At 36.9% G+C, this 14628-nt stretch overlaps 1 pseudogene; it reads right to left on the reverse strand.

Annotated features, from left to right (window-relative positions):
* Positions 1–13839: 13839 nt before the first annotated feature.
* On the reverse strand, positions 13840–14326 carry LOC122750246 (annotated as a pseudogene).
* Positions 14327–14628: the final 302 nt, after the last annotated feature.

Consider the following 14628-nt stretch of genomic DNA (forward strand, 5'->3'; position numbering starts at 1 on the left):
CATTTACAATGTGTGTTATATAGATGGCTGCTGAGGTTCCATGCACTTCTGAGATTCTCTGATTCTACTCCTGGATTAGCTAACTTTTCTTTTAAACTCCTGGAAATTAGTCTTTGCTCTTCTCTTTGCTATTTTCCTTTCCTTTCCCTTACTTTTCATTTATTATCTTCTCTAAATGGGGGGAATAGGATTTAACCTGGAAAACAATGAATAGCTGTACTTATATCTTTGAATATACAAGAAAGTCTGGGGTTAGCTAGGACATTATTTCTGCTGTAATGAATTACCTTTTTTAAATTTAGCATACTTGAAATTTAAGATACTCAGCAATACTGATTCGGCATACCAATACAAACTTTGACTGTAGCAGTGTCTCAGTGAACCAAGGGGAAAGTTCTTTGGTTAATTGCTAAGTCTTTGACACTTATGCTATGCCATTCTTGTTCAACAGCTGAATCTCAGGGTTTCACAACAACTTCTTCAATCCAAGCAGTCACACTAATCAGTTGTAGAAAATTCTGACTTTGAGTTTCTTCACTGATAAAATAAAGGGCACAGTTGAAAAAGATCTGGGCTCAAATTTGGTCTCTGATGTGACTTTAGAGCAGATTGCCTATGATTTCAGAATGATATCTAAGTCCTCTTTGGCTTCTAGATTTGTGAACCTAAAGCAACCTTCTAGACTTTATGTTACAGAAACATGGCAGTGATCTACTTAAGTAGAGGGAATTCCCATATAATGCCTACAGGACTGATTCAGTTATTTTTTTTCAGTTGTGTCCAACTCTTTGTGGCTCCATTTGGGGTTTTCTTGGCAAAGTTACTGGAGTGGTTTTGCCATTTCCTTCTCCAGCTCATTTTACAGATGAGGGACTGAGGCAAACAAGGTTAAGTGACCTGCCCAGGGTCACACAGCTAGTAAGTGTCTAAGGCCAAATGTCTTCTGACTCTTGGCCTGGCCCTCTACCCACAGGACTGATACTGAACCTAAATTAAAGGGGAGGAGGGAACCAAAACAAAACCCAAAACTTGTGTTGTCTGACCTTTCTAGAAAACAAAGGACAGAGCTAATCTAGGGTTTGTGAAGGATTATAAAAATAACTATAAAAATGTTTTCCTCAATAACCTTGTTAAGTAGGCAGTGAATATGTCATTAGCCTCCATTTTACAGATGAGGAAACTGAAGTTGTCTGACTTTCATGAGCTCATACAGATGGGAAATGTTTGAACTAGAATTCAGACTCACATCCCTGGCTTCATAGCCACATATGCGTCAAGACTTAATTGTCTTTGAGTTCCCTTCCAACTTTGTAATTCTGGTGGTAAATTGAGTGCTCTTTCCACAACATACCATACTATCTCTACTGTCAGAAACTGTATTCTTACTACAAGATGTTTTCAACTATCCCAGGGTTTTCAAAGTAAATAATGAGGAAGCTTTTTTTTTTTCCTTCAATTTAAATATTGGAAAAATTAGCTGCAATGTTCCCCTTTTTTCTCAGGGATTTGCTCAACACTTTAGTTCACATTAATATTAAGGATCTTACCAATGAGTGTCCTTTCAGTGGACGACAAGTAGCAACCTTTATCAAGGAAATGAGGACCTCAATTTGCCCTGAACAAACACATTTCTTCCAGTTTGATAAATATACATATACATATACATATGCATACATATATACATATATACATATATATATATATATATATATATATATATATATATATATATATATATATATATATATATATATATATAAGTTATTTCCAACCATCTGCATAATTTACTATGAACACTCCTAAAAAATGTGACTAACTTGAATTTCCCTAACACTTTTTTTTGGCACAGTAGGACCTGGGAATTTAAGTGACTATACAAAAGGTGCTTTCCCAAGAATTATTTTTGACAGATGTTAAGGATTAAGTAGGAATACTGCGTAAGTATATTTGGCAACTTGACCTGATGTATCATTAAGTCTTGAGCAATAGTAGGACCAACCCCCTTCTCATCTTGTGTGATAGTTCTTTTTTTCCTTTTTTTCTTATTTAAGTTAATATACCCTCTCTTTCACTCTATTGTGTGTGTGTGTGTGTGTGTGTGTGTGTGTGTGTGAGAGAGAGAGAGAGAGAGAGAGAGAGAGAGAGAAAGAGAAGGAAAAAAAAATGGAGACATACAAAGTGAATTCATGTCCTCTGTTTTCTAGGCTCCTGCCTGTTGATCTCTTACTGGTCTTCCCATTTAGAAGTTATTTTTCCCTTAGCCTATCTTAGAGCAGTCTCAGTTCTCCCAATGCATTCATCACATCCTAGTTTCTATTATTCTTATATGTATCCCTTCCTTATTTCCCTGATTCGACTTTAAGCTTCATGAAGATAGGAACCATGTTTGAGCAACTTTACTTATGGAGAATTGCCTTACAGTCTCAGTTCTGACAATTATTAACACTGGAACTTCAAGAAAGCCATTTAATCTGGGCCTTATTTTTCTCCAATCTAGTCTTTGAAGATAAAATAAAATAAGAGAGGTAGAGGGAAAAGTAAGAGAGACAGAGGAAAAAATAGAAAGAGAAATGAGAGTGATTCAGGAGGGTCACAAAAAAAAAGTCAACAGCTTGAAAAGCCACACTGGCTAAATGGAAAGGATGTACAAAAGCTCTGTGAAGAAAATCATTGCTTAAGAATTAAGATAGAGCAAACAGAAGCAAATGAATTTATGGAAAATCAAGGTATAATAAAGCAAATCCAAATGAATAAAAAAAATAGATGGTAATATGAAATATCTCCTTGGAAAAACAGCTGACCTGGAAAATAGATCCAGGAGAGATAATTTGAAAATCATTGAACTACCTGAAAACCATGATCAAACAAAGAGCTTGGACATCATCTTCCAAGAAACTGTCAGTGAAAATTGGCCTGATATTCTAGAAGCAGAAGGTAAAATAGAAATTGAAAGAATCTACCAATCACCTCCTGAAAGAGACTCCAAAATGAAAACTTCTAGGAATATTATAGCCAAATGCCAGAGCTCCTAGGTCAAGGAGAAAATATTGGAAGCATCTAGAAAGAAACAATTCAAGTACTGTGGAGCTACAGTAAGGAAAACACAAGACTTATCAGCTTCTACATTACAGGATTGGAGGGCTTGGAATATGATATTCTGGAGGGCAAAAGAACTGGGATTCCAACCAAGAATCACCTACCCAGCAAACCTGAATATAATTCTTCAGGGGAAAAAATGGGAATGCAATGACAGAGAAGACTTTCAAGCATTTGTGATGAAAAGACTTGAGCTGAATAGAAAATTTGATTTTCAAATACAAGACCCTAGAGAAGTATAAAAAGATAAATAGGGAAAAGAAATCATAAGGGATATTAAAAGATTGAGCTGTTTACATTCCTACATGGGTAGATGATACCTATAACTCATAAGAACTTTCTCATTATTAGGGCAGCTGAATGGAGTATATCTAGAGAGAGGGAACAGGTGTGAGTTGAATATGCAGGGATGATATCTTTAAAATAATAAAATTAAGGGGTGAGAGAAATGCAATGGGAGAAAGGGAAAGGGAGAGGTGGAATGGGGTAAAGTACCTCACATAAAAGAAGCAAGAAAAAGCTTGTGAAGTGGAGGGGAAGATGGGGCAGATATGGGGGAGTGAGTGAGCCTTACTCTTATCAGAATTGGCTCAAAGAGGGAATAACATAACACACTCAATTGGGTATAGTAATATATATTATCCTGTGGAATAGTGGGAGGGGAAGAGAATAAGGGAGGAGGGGTGAAGGAAGGGAGGGCATATTGGGGGTGTGGGTAACCAGAAGCAACTTAAACAATTCAATATGAGTTATACATATGTTGTCATGCAAAACATTTCCACATTAATCAGGTTGTGAAAGAAAGCAACCAAAAAAAAAACAACTTTAGAAAAAGGAACTAACAAAAAAAATTATGCTTCAATCTGTATTCAGATACCATCAGTTCTTTCTCTGTAAATGGATTACTTAACTTCTTAAGGGGTGGGGTGGGGTGGGGAGGGAGGGAGGAAGAGAATTTGGAACACAAAGTTTTAAAAATCAGTGTTAAAATTTGTTTTTACATGTAATTTGGGAAAAAATAACATTCTTTTTTTTTTTTTTTTTTTTTTATTTGCAGGGCAATGGGGGTTAAGTGACTTGCCCAGGGTCACACAGCTAGTAAGTGTCAAGTGTCTGAGGCCAGATTTGAACTCAGGTACTCCTGAATCCAAGGCCGGTGCTTTATCCACTGCGCCACTTAGCCGCCCCCAAAAAATAACATTCTTAAAAAAAAATAAAGTTGTGAACTAAGGTAGGTTTGAGGTGAGCATGGCTAGTGATGGCACTTCCTTAAATGAAAACATCAAGGCTGATCACTCAAAGGAGGAGGCAGGGAGGTAGAGTCAAGGCCAGAGGGGCTTGTGCCGGAGTATATGTTGAGAAGGACAGTTATCTCTTCCACATGGTGGAGTTAGAGATATGGTGCCCTGCAATCTGGAAAATATGCATACATTTTTGGCCCTCTTTTCATACCAGAGAAGAAGTCTGAGTTATGGTATTAAATATAAACTATATGGATAATATACAATACTATACATATATTTATGCATTTCTGAGTTTCTAAACTTTTTCTATGTCATCTTCTGGTCTTTGCATGTCATCTGTGGCTTTTGCAAAACTTCCCAAAAATTTCCATTTAATTTCTTATGCTGACTGGTGAGATGATGAAAACCACAGTGGGGAAAGTCACTATTTGCAAGGGATAACTGTAGCTAGGGAAGTCATGGGCTAATCTTGATTTTGAGTGAACATGGCTGGCATGGATAGTTCTTCCAATGGAAGGTCCAAATGGACCTTCCCATCGAGATTGTTCTGAGGGCAGCCCTATAAAAATGTGAATTTTTATTATTGTACTGCTAAGGTGACTATTATGAGCAGAGAATTTTGAAATTCACAAAGTGATATATAAATATCCTTTCATTTTGCCCACCATCATCTAGAACAGCTCATTGTCCATGCTTGTCATTTAATATATACTTATCTCAACATGTTTAAGTCAGAATTTGATATTTTTCTCAAGCCTGCCCCTCCTTCAAACTTCTCCATTTCTATTCTGAGCCCCCAAATTCCTCCATTAACCTAAGTCTGCAAATTTGGAATCATGTAGCTATCATCCTAGTTCGGATCCTTGTGACCTCACCCCATAGTGACTATATTAGTCTACTAGTCTATCTCTGTGTTTTCATTTTCCTCCCTCTACAATATGCACAACTTCCAAATAATCCTTTTAAAGCAAAAGTTTGACCTTGTCAGTTTCCTTTTGAAGAATTTTCAATGGTTCCATATTGCCTTCAGTATAAAAGGCAAACCCTTTAGGTTGGGATTTAAATTTCTTTATGTTCTGATGGCAGAAAATGAAGAGGAATTAAGAAGCCTATTGGGGAAGCTAGTAGGTACAGTGGATAGAACACTCAGGAAGACCTGACTGCAGATCTGGCCTCAGATACTTGCTAGCTCTGAATGCCTCCAAAGAAGGAGGAAGAGAAGGAACAGGAGGAGGAGGATGACAACAAGTCTCTTGAGTGTAAAAGCTGGCTGAAGCTTAAAAAACACACGCAAAAAAACTAAGATCTTGGCAACTAGTCCCATCACTTCCTGGTAAATAGAGGAAGAAGAAAATTAAGAGTGTCAGATTTTATATTCTGTCATGGAAATTTCTAAGTCCAATGAAGGAAAAGAAACAGAAAAGTCTCCAAGCCATAGAAAATAGGTTTACTGAGAGAGGCCCTATTTCACAATAAAACCAGTTAGTCAGGGGTAGGGCCTGAAAGACCCTGAGTAGTGTCACTGGGCTGCTCTTATACCCCAACAGGGCTGAAAAGTATTTATACAATACTAATTTTAGACATACAACAAGGCGAAAGGGTATCACAATGTGGAATCTCAGTCAGACAAACATACTCAAACTCAAAGTAATGCATATCAGCACATAATTAAAAGAATTAAACCACAGAACATAAGAAAAGTGGGGAACTTCTACAACTAAACTAGATGGGTCATAGTGGATGATCAGTCCTGATTAGTCTATCTAGCTCAAGAGTTACTATTCCTGATACTTGACCTTTCTAGTTTGTGGATTTGGCTAAAATATTCTGTGTAGATTTAGCTGACAGCTTGTATTTAAAAAAAAAAAATAAAACAACTTTAATATACTATGTGGATAGCCCACTAACATCAATCTTACCTAATCCATATTACTGCCTTCATCTGCTAATAAAATAAAATAAAGTGTCTATATATAAAAAACCACAATTTTTAGTTGATATACTGATTATTACCATAATTGAATCTCTTAAAACTAAGGGGTGGGGAAAATCTTACAATTCGTGGGCTCAAAGATCACTTCAGACATCAAATGCAGCCATGAAATTAAAGGTGCTTGCTCCTTGGAAGGAAAACTATGACAAATCTTGACAGCATACTAAAAAGCAGAGACATCACCTTGTTGGTGATAAGTTTACCTTGTTGGTAAAAGTTAGTATAGTCAATTCTATGGTTTTTCCAGTAGCAATGTATGGCTGTGAGAGTTGGGCTATAAGGAAACTTGAGCATCAGAGAATTGAGGCTGTTAAATTGTGGTGCTGGAGAAGACTTTTGAGAGTCCCTTGGACAGCAAAGAGATCAAACCAATCAATACTCAAAGAAATTAATTCAGGCTATTCACTGGAAGGTCATACTGAATCTTAAATAGTCTAGGCACATGATGAGAAGACAGCATTCATTGAATAAGACCCCAATATTGGAAAAGATTAAAGGCAAAAGAAAAGGGATGGTGGAGGATGAGACAGTGTCATCAAAACAATGAACATGAACTTGAACAGACTTTGAGAGATGGTGGAATAAAGAAGTTCTATGTCCATGGAATGAGTCATGAAGAATCAGACCCAACTGAACAACATGTTCTGATTCCAATTTACATTTTCTGATTTATTTCACATTATTTCTCTTCATACATTCTATTTTTACCCAAAATGACCTACTTGCTCAGCCCTGAACTGGATGTGCCACCTTCCTCCTACCCTCTCTGTGCCTTTGTGTGTCTGCACTCCATGAATAGGATGTATTTAGTCATCACCTCTGCATTTTAATATTCTTAGATCCTTCTAAGTCTCAACTCATCACTTATAGGAAATTTTTCCTCATTTCCCTAGTCATTGGTGTTCTCTCCTCTTCTTAAACTGCCTTATAATTATCTATCTGTAAACGTATCACACCTTCCTCTCAGTAGAATATAAATTTCTTATGGTAAAGTTGTTGTTTTTTAAAATTTTTGTCTATGGAACCCTAGTTCCTAGTTTATTGCCTAAATCATAATAGGCACTTGATAAATGTTTGCTGATTTTATTGAATTGATGAAAGAATGTTGAACAAATTTTAAACAAAATAAAAATAAAATCAGGCCATACTTTAAGAAAAGCAATTCCAGGGCTAAAGCAGGTAAGAGTATGACTAGTTTTAGGGTTAAAATATTCATCTTTATTAGGGAAGAGCATGTGTCTGTCATCAGTAGCATCATAAGAATATTTAAAACAATTTCACCTTTACCAGTAGTTACAAAGGTCTGTGTATTCCCCAGGTACAGTGAGTCATAAACATCTTTTTGTAGTTAATATATTAACTTATATAACTATAGGATCTAAGAATTAAAGGGACCTCAGAGACTACATAGTCTGACCTTCACCTGATTTAGAATCCCTCCTACAATAGCCCCAATGAATGGTCATCCAGGGTTCAGTTGAAGGCCTCCAGTAAGGAGAACCTCAACTCAAGGCAGGACCTTCCACTTTGGAGGCAATATCAACTATTAAGAAGTCATGGGTGGGGGCGGCTAGTTAGCACAGTGGATAAAGCACCGACCCTTGATTCAGGAGTACCTGAGTTTAAATCCGGCCTTAGATACTTGACACTTACTAGCTGTGTGACCCTGGGCAAGTCACTTAACCCCCATTGCCCTGCAAATAAATGAATAAATAAATAAATAAATAATGAGAGAACTCATTGTTAAAAAAAAAAAAGAAGTCATGGGCAAGGGGGAGGGGGCGGGGGGCGGGCGGCTAGGTGACACAGTGGATAAAGCACCAGCCCTGGATTCAGGAGGACCTGAGTTCAAATCAGGCCTCAGACACTTGACACTAGCTGTGTGACCCTGGGCAAGTCACTTAACCCCCATTGCCCCACAAAAAAAAAAAGTCATCAAGAGCAGCTAGGTGGTACAGTGGATAAAGCACTGGACCTGGATTCAGGAGGACCTGAGTTCAAATCCAACCTCAGACACTTGACACTTACTAACTGTTTGACCCTGGGCAAGTCACTTAACCCTCATTGCCCAGGGGAAAAAAAAGTCATCAAGGAGAAATATGAATTGTTGCAATTTTTGCCCACAACTTCTATATCTGTTTTTCAGAGCCAAGGAGAATAAGTCTGTTCCTTTTTCCATAAGGGAGTTCTTTAAAGCATTGAAGGCAGCTAGCCTGTACCCGTTTATCATCTCATCTCTGGGCTAAATACCCTATTTCTTTCAATTAGTCAACAGGCAGAATGTTCTCAAGGCCATTCTGCAAGTGGAAAGCAAATTGGGGTTCAAAATTGAACAGAGAAAGCAGGTTGGATTGCTTGAGGGAAATCATACGGTGCTTTTAATGACCCCAAGCTGATATCGTATGAGTCATTTTATAGATGAGAAAACTGAGGCAAACAGGATTATGTGACTAGCCAGGGTCACACAGCTAGTAAGTGTCTGAGGCTGGATTTGAATTCATGAAGATTAATCTTCCCAATACAGACCTCTCACTCTATTCACTATACCACATAGCTGCTCCAACAATTAAAATTACCCAAAAGTAAAAAAATAGCCTACCTGAAGGGATAGAAGTTTCTCTGTCACTGTCAGAAACACAGCCAGGAGGGAAATGAAACATGGCTGATTTTTTTCTCAAATTGGAAGCCCTTAAAAGAAATCACCAATGGCAAAAGGAAATTGGCATGGGAGTGGGGTTGTCGATGGTGAGAAGGTCCCAGGCACTATTGGAAATTCCAGAATGGGAGCTACTAATACTTGCACTATCTAATTTACAACATTAATTTAAGAATCAATGAGATAGGGGCAGCTAAGTGGCTTAGTGGATAGAGCACTGACCAGGAGGACCTGAGTTCAAATCTGGACTCAGAAACTTGACACTTACTAGCTGTGTGACCCTGGGCAAGTCACTTAACCCCAATTGCCTCACCAGAGCCAAGGAGAATAAGTCTATTCCTTTTTCCATAAGGGAGTTCTTTAAATCATTGAAGGCAGTTAGCCTGTACCCCTATATCTTCACATCTCTAGGCTACATACCCTATTTCTTTTTCTTTTTTTTTTTTTTAGTGAGGCAATTGGGGTTAAGTGACTTGCCCACAGTCACACAGCTAGTAAGTGTTAAGTGTCTGAGGCCAGATTTGAACTCGGGTCCTCCTGACTCCAGGGCCGGTGCTCTATCCACTGTGCCACCTAACTGCCCCTCCTATTTCATTGAATTAGTCAACAGGCAGCAGTGAGCTGGAGAAGAAAGTGGTAAATCACTCCAGTATCTCTGCCAAGAAAACCCCAAATGGGTTCCAAAAGCATCAGACATGACTAAAAATGATTGAACAACAAACAATTGTGTTAGATTATTTTTTTCTTCACATCTCCCATAAATTTTCCTCATTGCATTGTCACTCAGATCTTCCCACTGGAACAAAACAGGTTCAAACATCCTTTTTAACTTATGATGAAAAATACTTTCCATCCCCAGAGAAAGAACTGATAGAATCTGAATACAGGTAAAAACATACTTTTTAAACTTTATTTTTACTTGGGTTTCTATTTTGGTCTGTGTTTTCTTTTACAACATGGCTATTATGGAAATATGTTTTGCATAACTACACATGTATAACCTATATTAAAATACCTTCTCAGAGAGGGGTGTGGGGAGGCAAGGAGAGAATTTGGAATTCAATTTAAAAAACAAATGTTGAAAATTGTTTTTACATGTAATTGGGGGAAAATAAAATACTAAATTAAAAATAGTAAAGCATTAAAATAAATTAAATTATTAAAAATTTCAAATGATTATCTAAAAAATAAAAAAGACTAATCATTCTTCCAGGTGAAAACTTCAAATTCTTGAAGAGAGTTATCATGGTTATCCCAGGGAAAAGATATGGGATAAAAGATCTCTAGTTCCTTAAACCAGAAGTAGGCTTGAGTAATCTTCTATTGGCTTCTGTTAAATTTTCTGCTTGAGCATTTACACCTCAGAAATAAGTAAGCATTACAAATCAGGGCCTGATTCATTCTTTGTTGAATATTTATACTTAAAAAAATGTCAATAGTGTGAATAAACTTAAAAGTGTGCATGTATTTTTTCAGAGATTGTTGTTTACCATTTTCTAATACACCACTGCCTTCAAGCAATACTAATATCACATGATCTACAAATTCTTGAGCATCCTGGTTACTAGTATTCTAGATGAACATTCATTCAGCTCACTGATGTCTTTCCTAAAATGTATGCTATCCCAAATTGAAATAAAAAACTCTGTACAGATATACTCTATTGGGGGAATCCCAATACATTATGAATTCCATAAAAACAGGGACAGTATCTCATCAAAATCTTGTTTGTTTGTTTTCCCCCAAAGAATCTAGCACAGTGGTTTTCACACATGTTAAAGGAAAAAAAATGTGAATACTTTATTCTGTTTTAAGTACAAGTTTTCCAGGAGCAATTTTTAAAAATTAATTTAATATTATTCTAAATTATAGCATTATTCTGCCTAGAGAGAAATATTCAAACTGTCAGTCCTTCTTGTGTTCTTAGACATCTCTTTCACATAAGATATTTGAAGTAATAGGTATATGAATCTTCAACAAGACAAAGATCATAATACAATGAAATAAAATTTTGAATTAACTTTCTATTTCATCTGATAGAATAGTAGTCACGCAATCTTTATAGAATTCCCCTGGAGATTCATTTTTCTTTAAATATTATCCTCAAAGGTCTCTCCCGAGGTAATAAAAGGGGACTGCTTCCCTCTTATCAATATCCTAATCCCTTTCTAACTCTAGTCCCCAAAAGGGGAGGAAAAAAGGCAGTGATTATTAACTAGACAAGACATAGTTCTCCTTATACATTTGGTTAGTATCTTTATTATATTTTCCAAGGCCTTAGGTTTCATAATTGACCTTTTATATGCTTCTTTAAAAGAAAGGGGTTAGGTCTGAGAGAAGGAATTTTAGTGAAGGACAAATTATGATGAAGTGCTGATATATTTTCCCTTCTTTCAGGTAAATTTGAATGGAATTTTTGATAAAAAAATAGTAATTTCTTAATATTTTCAGTTTTAGGAGTTTTTAATATGTTTCTACACTTAGAAGGCAAGTAATGCATTTTTATTGATATGGCTTTTTTGAAATAGGAAATTATGGGTTCTCATCTATAATTGTTATTTTATCTATTTCTATGAGATGATGTGCATACACAATATCCTACATTCACATGCTCCCTCTTCACATCAAAAGTAAACTAGAGGGGCAGCTGGGTGGCGTAGTGGATAGAGCACTGGCCCTGGAGTCAGGAGGACCTGAGTTCAAATCCGGCCTCAGACACTTGACACTTACTAGCTGTGTAACCCTGGGCAAGTCACTTAACCCCCATTGCCTCACCAAAAAAAAAAAAATTAATTGAAAGTAAACCAGAATCTCATGTTCTGCCCATACTTCAGCCTAATAGGACTCTTTAGAGTAAGGATTCTTATTGTGTCATGACTTGGTGCAGTGAATTCTATAAGACCTTTTTTGGAATTTTTTTAAATTCATAAAATAAAATATAATTATTACAAAGGAAGCCAATTATATTGAAATACACTTATAGAAAGATAGATAGATAGATAGATAGATAGATAGATAGATAGATAGATAGATAGATAGATAGATAGATAGATAGATATGGGTATATATCTATATATCTGTGTGTGTCTCTCCTTCAATCTCTATCCCTTTGGTTCTCACTCTCTCCTTTTCCCCCATGGTTTGAAAAAGGGGAGGTGGGGGGAGATGCAACAAAACTGTGCCAGAGAAGATTGGTCAATGAATCAGGAAAAGTTGTCCATTCAATAGAGGTTTTTTTTTTAAGTTTTATTTTCAGTTCTTCATTTTCTCCCTCCCTCCAGCCCCTTACCCAAACACTGAGAAGGGAAGAATTATAATAGCCATTATACATACAGTCATGCAAAAAATATTTCCACAGTAACCATTTTGTAGGAAAACCACAAGAAAATGAATGAAAATATATTTCAATCCATATTCAGACTTTACCAGTTCCTTCTCTAGAGGTAGATAACACTTTTCATAATGAGTCCCTTGGAATTACCATAGGTCATTTTAGTATTCAAAGTAGCTAAGTCTTTCAGAATCATCATTGCAATATTGCTGTTACTGTGTACAATATTCTCCTAGCTTTGTTCACTTCACTTTATATTATCTCCTATAAATCTTCCCAGGTTTTTTAAGCATTGTCTTCATCATTTCTTACAATACAATAGCACTCTATTACAGTTATATACCACAACTTATTCAGCCATTCCCTATTTGATAGGAATCAACTCCATTTCTAGTTTTGCCATCACAAAAAGATCTGCTATAAATATTGTGATGTTTAGAATCTAAATTGTGGTCGCCTTAAATTAAAAAAGCTTTGGCACCAGTCTTTGGGCATTAAACATTTATTAAAGCATACAGATATTTACAAGGAGTTCAGAAAGTTAAGAAAAAGAAGTCCTACCTAGCCTAGAGTTCCAGCCTGGTTGGGTTCTTCCTGAAGTCCTCCTCCTCCATGAGCCTGCTTTAATCAGGAACTGTCCAGCAAGCTGATTGTGGAAGCTTTTTATAGGTCTGGAACAGAGGCTGTCCTTACACACTGCTTCAAGGTGATTGGTCGGTGTCATCCAAATCCATTGGTTTTGAAGGTGTTCTCAAGTTGAGTTCACAGTCTAGCTTCTGAGAACAATATATTCTTAAGGGCTAGCCAGGTGTTATTACAATCCAATTAACATGAAGTAGGCTTAATCAGCAGTCAATCACTCTCACTTGATTCAATCAGTCTAGATTAATCTCCAGGTGGGTCTTTGAGTTTCTGCTAAATCCCATTATTTCATCACAATATTTTTGCACATATGCATCCTTTTCCTTTTTCTCTGATCTTAGAGTGTAGACCTAGTACTGACATTCCTGGGTCAAAAAGTATGCACAGTTTAAAAAATTGTTTTCTGGAATAGTTGAACCAATTCACAGCTCCACCAACAGTACTTTGGTGTACTTCTTTCCCCATACCTCCTCATTTTCCTTTCTGTCATCTTAGCTAGTCTGATGTGTGTGAGGTCATAACCCAAACTTGTTTTACTTGGCATTCTCTAATTATTAGTGATTTGGAACATTTTTCATATGATTACTGATACCTTTGATTTCTTGTTCTGAAAATTGACAGTTCTTATCCTTTGACTATTTGTCATTTGCAAAATTGCCTTTTTTTGTAGTGTAATTTTTATTTCACAATCATAAACTTAACTCTATTGTCTAGCCAACTTGTGGAAGGAACAAGGAAATGAAATCCAAAGAGAATTGCAGCAAGTGAGAGCACAAGGATTATAAGGTATAAGAGTAGATGGGATTCAGGGGTATTCTCTCCAGCTACAGATGAATGGTTTGATGGTTAAGACAAAAAAAAAAAACAAACAAAAAACTTAAGAGAGTTGTCCACAGCCAGCAATGGTGATCTTGCTGGTCTTGCCATCCAGAGAACTGAAACTCTCCATGGCTTCCACAGTATTCATGCCTTCTTTCACTTGGCCAAAGACATCATGCTTGTCATCCAACCAATCATTCTTGCAGTACAGATGAAAAGCTTGGAGCCATTTGTGTTGGGTCCAGCATTTGCTATTGACAAGATGCCAGGACCACTATGCTTCCGGATGAAGTTCTCATCAGCAAATTTCTCCCCATAGTGCCATTATGACATGTGAATTCACCATCCTGGCACATGATCCCAGGAATGATTCTATGAAATCAGGATTCCTTGTAACTAAATCCCTTCTCTCCAGTGCTCAGAGCACGGAAGTTTTCTGCTGTCTTTCGAACCTTGTCTGTAAAGAAATCGAAAGTAACCAGGCCCAGGGGCTTGTTATGGACTGCAATGTTGAAGTACATGCTGGGATTCGCCATGGCCAAAGCTGCCTGGGCTGGGGGCAATGGTGGAGGCAGGGGTGGCAGGAATCAGAGTCCAGCAGGTGGAACCAAGATGAGCACTCCCATTATCTGCAAAGCAGCCTAGATATTTTCTTGGGAACATATCGTCTGATTTATTTGTCCACTAGGTAGAATCCAGGTGTGTAGGAGGTTAAAATGGTGTAGGTTAGGAGGTCAAAAGTCTGCAGAAAGGAAGATAATTTATAATTCATATTTTCCCTTCCACCATTAAGTTCACTTATTTTTCTATAGATTTACAAGAATAGCATTTGAAGAATGAAAGCTTA

The sequence above is a fragment of the Dromiciops gliroides genome, chromosome 3 (assembly GCF_019393635.1).
Source record: "Dromiciops gliroides isolate mDroGli1 chromosome 3, mDroGli1.pri, whole genome shotgun sequence".
Taxonomy (NCBI): Eukaryota; Metazoa; Chordata; class Mammalia; order Microbiotheria; family Microbiotheriidae; genus Dromiciops; species Dromiciops gliroides.